Source organism: Sinocyclocheilus anshuiensis, unplaced genomic scaffold (genome assembly GCF_001515605.1).
Source record: "Sinocyclocheilus anshuiensis isolate Anshui unplaced genomic scaffold, SAMN03320099.WGS_v1.1 scaffold205, whole genome shotgun sequence".
Classification (NCBI taxonomy): Eukaryota; Metazoa; Chordata; class Actinopteri; order Cypriniformes; family Cyprinidae; genus Sinocyclocheilus; species Sinocyclocheilus anshuiensis.
In genome coordinates this window covers 410,327-416,134 of record NW_015536497.1, presented here as the reverse complement: position 1 = coordinate 416,134, position 5,808 = coordinate 410,327, and positions in this window count along the sequence as shown.

The following is a 5,808-nucleotide window of genomic DNA, read 5'->3' as shown; positions in this document are numbered from 1 at the left end:
TGGGACAATGAATGTGTCCATATGGAAAGGTTGGCACTTGGATTTGATCATTTGGTGTGTCAGGTCAACTGAAAGGACCATTAATTAAGGTGAATTAGTGTGCTGGTTGTGTGTATTGTCCATTCGTGCCATCTGTGTGTATGCGAATGTGTGCATGTGAGCCTGCATCCATCTGTTTAGGAAGCGTGGGAGCTCACAGTAACGAGTTGTGTCTCGGCTCATCGGCCCACGCACAGCTTGGGTCACTGTGGCGCCCAGCACATGTAAAATCACCTCCATCCAGATCTCCTCTCACTTCCTGCCTCTGCTTGTCTTCCAGCCATCATCTTTCCTTTACAGTGTAATTGCATTAACTTAAACAACTTGTAGAGATTAAATTTCTGGTTTTGATGAAAAATATTATCTTACATCATTTTACGTTAGTGTTACCAATTTTATTTTTAATAATAGCCGATATAATTATTAATATTAATAATGGGAGACTTGGTGACCCACTGCATATATGAATAAAATGCTTCTATTGGGCTTCTGATATGATCTCATTTGAGTTTATGTGATATAAACACATTTTTCAAAAGTATTAGATAATTATTTATGTGCAAAATGTTTTTAATGAGGGAAATGCACATTTAAATGGATTTTGTGCAATTTGATTTTAAATTAAAAACAAAGACCTAAACTTTTAATTTATCAAAGGATTTTTTTTATTTTCTACTTATTAGCAACAATTATAAACCTGATCAATCATTTTTGACAACAAAGCCTGTAATAAACATAACATCAAACTGAAATCTTGAAGGGAAAAATCACACAAAATTGGAAAATCGATCATAATTTACTAATTTTACATAATATGATTTCAGTTTACATCTTGATTTTTTTTTTCATTTAGATTAGAGTTAGATTGTTTTAATATATAATAATAATAATAATAATAATAATAATAATAATAATAATAATAATGTATACATTTTTATTCTTCCAAGTCATATGCAGTCCACTTGGAAGTTTTCTGAGGCCACTTGGTTTAGAACCACTGGCCTAAACTGAGCTCTTCCTGCATTAACCATCTTGGAAAACATATTTCTCACCTTTTTCATGTTTTGGTTTGGTTATGACAATTAGATAAAGTGCAATGATTCCGTGATCCCAAGAGCAACACTGCTAATAAAATATTGAGTGTCAAAACATTTTTCAAGAAAAATGTAACCTAAAATCAAAATAAAAAAAGTAATACATGTTGCATTACATTTTAAATGGAAACAGGTAAAAGTTCTAAATGTTATTTTATTTTATTGTGATATATCCAACAAGTTCTGTTTTGGATTCATGAGATTCACCCACATAATGCATCCTTCAGTACATATTCTGTCCTTCTAAAAAAATATTGTGACAAATGCTAAATAACTGAATCATATGAGCACTGCTGTTGCAAAATGCTAAAAATACTAAAATATGTCATCAAAAAGTGTTAAAATATTTGTGTGATGTGTAATAACACCTCATGTGCCTGTATTCGAGGGAAATTGTTTAATTTTCAAGTCTGTGAAAATATTTGCAAAGCAGCTAATCTTGAAAACTCTCACAGAAGAACCTGCCAAACCGAATGCATAACATATTCCTCACTAAGACTCAAAAATTTCAACATCCTCTCTCTCAATTGCTGTGTTAGAGTGTATGAAAAACACAATCGGGGCATCATGATACCCTCATAATCTAGTTCAATGCCTAAAATGTATAAGTTTAGTCTTTCGTATTGGATGACTGTGAGTGAACTGATCTGAGAAATTCTTTGGCTGTGCAGTCTAAACGGCTTTCAAGGTGAACTATCTATTATATCCTGGCCTAAATCATATACTTTTTTTTCACCATGATTGTTTTTTTTTCCCCTGCTGTTTTTCTCTCTCATCTCAATATATTCATTCTGGTTTAGATCGCTGATTCTTTAAACACCTTACAGGTACTTCTGACTTTAATGCAAAACAATCTGAGAAGGCTCTTTAGCAGTGTCAAGCATGCTAGGCGCCAAGACAAGTGTTCGACTGAACATTTATGTTCATTTATCCGCCCCTTGTATGATTCATCAGCAAGTTTTGCTGTAAATCTCAGCGTTTTCTTCAGCAGTATTTTGTTTTCGAAGGTCAGAAATCAGATTGGAGTGGCCAGTCATGCTAAACCACTGAAGTAATCAGAGGTTCAATGCCTCGCTCCGACAACACGCTGAGCTGCCTTCCACAACACTAAAGATCGAACGAAACCAGTTCTTCTGCCAGGAATATAAAAAAAAATGCACCAAATCATGTAGCACACTTTAGGCTTAGTACATCATTTTGACTGCCAACTGATTCCTTTATATTGCTCTACGATGAAAGAAATTAAGCTAAACTTTAGCAGATTAAAACACCCAATTTTTTTCCAGACAGTTTTAATTTTGCGATTTTATTTCAGCGTATTTGAACCGTGCGCTTCAAACACAGGCTGGTGATCAGCAGCTTTTATCATGAAGACAGCGTCTTGATAGGTGTGAAGAGACTGACAGATAAAAACAGATTGAGGAGCAGAAGCAAATGTGGAAATGCGCCAAGACGTCAGTCATTTCCGCGAGCAGGTTGGGCTGTCACAGTGGTTAAGCATTCAGGTACAGCTTAGGAGATAACTTGTTATGTTTACCGAGTTCTCAGAACAAGATGTTCACTTAAAACAGAGATTGGAGTGAGTATTGCGAACATCTGAGGGAGCCGTGTTTTCGTTTACACAGCTTCGGCGCAGTTGCTTGAAAGCGTGTCGAATGCTTATCTTTGCCGTTTTTTTCCCCTTACCACTGAGCTAATTTGCCTGGTTGTGAAAACGAGCTGGTGTGAAACAGACGCCCAGGTGGAAAAGATGAGAGACGGTTCAGTTAGTTTGTTGAAAAGGTGCAGAAGTCCTTGAATTAAATTATTGAGGGTCTGAACGCTTCTAAACATCAGCATGCACAGCGCTCTGCTGTAATAGGGCTCGTTTAGGCCGGGCATCAAACAATGTAATAAGCAATGCGTTTTGTTGCTGTGATGCTGACAGCTCTCTCAATCAGTTCTGGGTTTGAGGGCGGCAACAGATGTTTCTTCTAAAATACCTTGGGAGAAATAAAAGAAGAAAGGAAGGAGATAATAGTTGACCTACAGTAAGAATACAGAGCTGGAAATTTCATAGAAGGCATTTCAAAACAAAATAGAAGCGAATGGCGTTTGGTTCTCTTTACTACAACTTGTTGCCTTTTGGTGAAATGTGCAGTTCTGAAGGTGCAGTAAGTCACATTAAGGCTGGAATACACTTAGGGCTGTGCAAATAATCATTAGTAAAGCCAGTTCTGTGATTAGTAGTAAATCTCCAGAACTTGCTTTCAGATGGAGCGGCATTTACTACACAGAGCCGTAGATCACTGACAAGCTACGCAAAATCGCGTTCACAATCGGCAATGAATCGCCTGCGATTTTGAACGCGATATTGCGTAGCTTATCGTAAGCTTGCGTAACTACGGCTCTGTGTAGTAAATGCCGCTCCATCTGAAAGCACGTGCTGGAGATTTACTACTAATCACAGAACCGGCTTTACTGATGAGATGCGCATGAAAATCGCATTCGATTATTTGCACAGCCCTAAATACACTACATGATTTTTGCCCCGATTTACAGTCTGGAGAAGTTGACGCTATAGATGCCAAAAGTCTGCAAATTTGAGTTGACAGATTTCATAGTAAATTGTGTAGTGTATGATGGTCACAGACTTTGATTTTTTAGCTTCAGACTTTAATTCCATCCAGTCGTAGGATATCAAACATGTTTGATATTTTCAGCAGATTTTCAGTTTTCATTTGTAATGCATCATGTAAGGCACACCTTTCTGTGTGAGTTTGTTGTGATCGGAACAACTTTAAAGTCTGGTAGTGTATGATCCTCAGTTGTTTAGTGTATGACGACCAGTATTTCTTCTGTGACTATTACAAAGTCGTTAAGTGTATGATGCCTAATGTTTTAAAATCTGTTCAGATTTTAAAAGTCGTGTAGTGTATTCCAGCCTTTAGCCAAATTTAGCAGGTAAAAAAGTCCACTGTCTGTTGTCAATACTGTAGCGATATATGAGAAACAGCTTTCTGTTGGTCAACGTGGAAAATTCAGTTGACTATTAAACGAAATTTGCATGAGGAACTTTTTTGCTCTCAAGTGAAACTCCCGATTGCATGCATTCCCATTGGAATGACTGAATGTTGCCCACCAGCAACAGTAAAAGTGACCACACCTTGACATTGAAATGATCCATTTACATAATTCATGCAAATCTGAAGAGTTTTTATTTGAGGGAATTTGCATTTTTGTTCAGCCTGACTGCCATTTTTGTTCAGAGCAATTATACAGTATGTAAATAACATACATAATCATTTATTAGGCTGGAATGTGAGGTTTATTGATTTATAAAACTTCTTGTTTCTGTCCAAACGTGTATTATTTGAACTGTAAAGTTGTTTAAATCTTTTTTTTACAGACTTCATGTTACAAGTCATTTTACAGTTTTAGGATGTTACAACATTGGTGTTGTTTCAAAACAATATTTCTACCTAAACAACATGTACTGTAGTTTTATTAGAAACAGTTGCAGCAGCTGATTCTAATATCAAGTTTACACTGCAAATTTGGCACGGAAATGCTTTCTGAAGTGGCATTTAGGCATCTTTATGTGTCACAGCAATTATAACTGTTTACTTTAATACTAGGGGCTGAGATAGGTCTGAGCAGGCATAATTTAGTCTGACTTCAATTTGCCTTTATGTTAGAATTTGAGCAGGCACAAAGCAACCTAAACTCGCCTGTGTAAATGAGTCAATTCTTTTTAGTGATTCAAACACATACAGGTTAAACCTAACAGATTAAATCAGTGGCTGACCACTTTTGACAACGTGACGTTAAAGATACACATTGTGTGTTTTCTCAGTAGTATTTTATAAAATGGAATATGTTCAGGGCCGGATTTATGCATAGGCGTTTAGACACATGCCTATGCTTGGGGGGGCCCTATTACAATAAGAAGAAACAATTACTGTTTATTCTACGGCACCACACGGTCCAGGGGGGCCCCTGTGGAACATGAATTTTTACCAAGCAAGACATTTACCAAGCAAATACATATAACAAACATTAGGATAAAAACAACAAACTATTGGCATGTTTTCCAGACGAAATTAAGTTTTAATATAAAAAACTCCCTTTTTCTCCCACAAACGCACACACATACAGTACAGTAAAGACTCACAGTCTTGCGCACGCAGATCAAACACACCCACAGAAACTTCTCAGCACTGCCCTGCGACTTTATCAATAAAGCAGTTTTGCATGACATTTCTCGGCATGAAGGTGGTAACATTGCTGTTTTTAAAGAAGCTAAACTTGCATATTTGCATATTAAAGGCTCAAGCCTCCATTACTAGCTCTAAAATAAAATTACGTTTTTTAATCAGCAACGGGATTCTGCGATAGAGAACATTTTAAATTTCATACGGATTAAGATTCATTTTGTTTGCTGTTTTGTGGTGGTAATAATATATATTAATAGGGGAGGGGGCCCCAAAAAATTATTTTGCCTATGTCACAATAAGAGGTAAATCCAGACCTAAATATGTTAACACGTTTTGTTTGTTTGTTTGCTGTTGTTGTGTAATATACAGTAAGGCTAATTATGTTGTTGCATTTATGACGCCTTTAAAAATACTGAAAATTCATTAAACAATCTGTGTAAAAACAAGTGTTGTGGTGAAAATGTTTATATATATATATA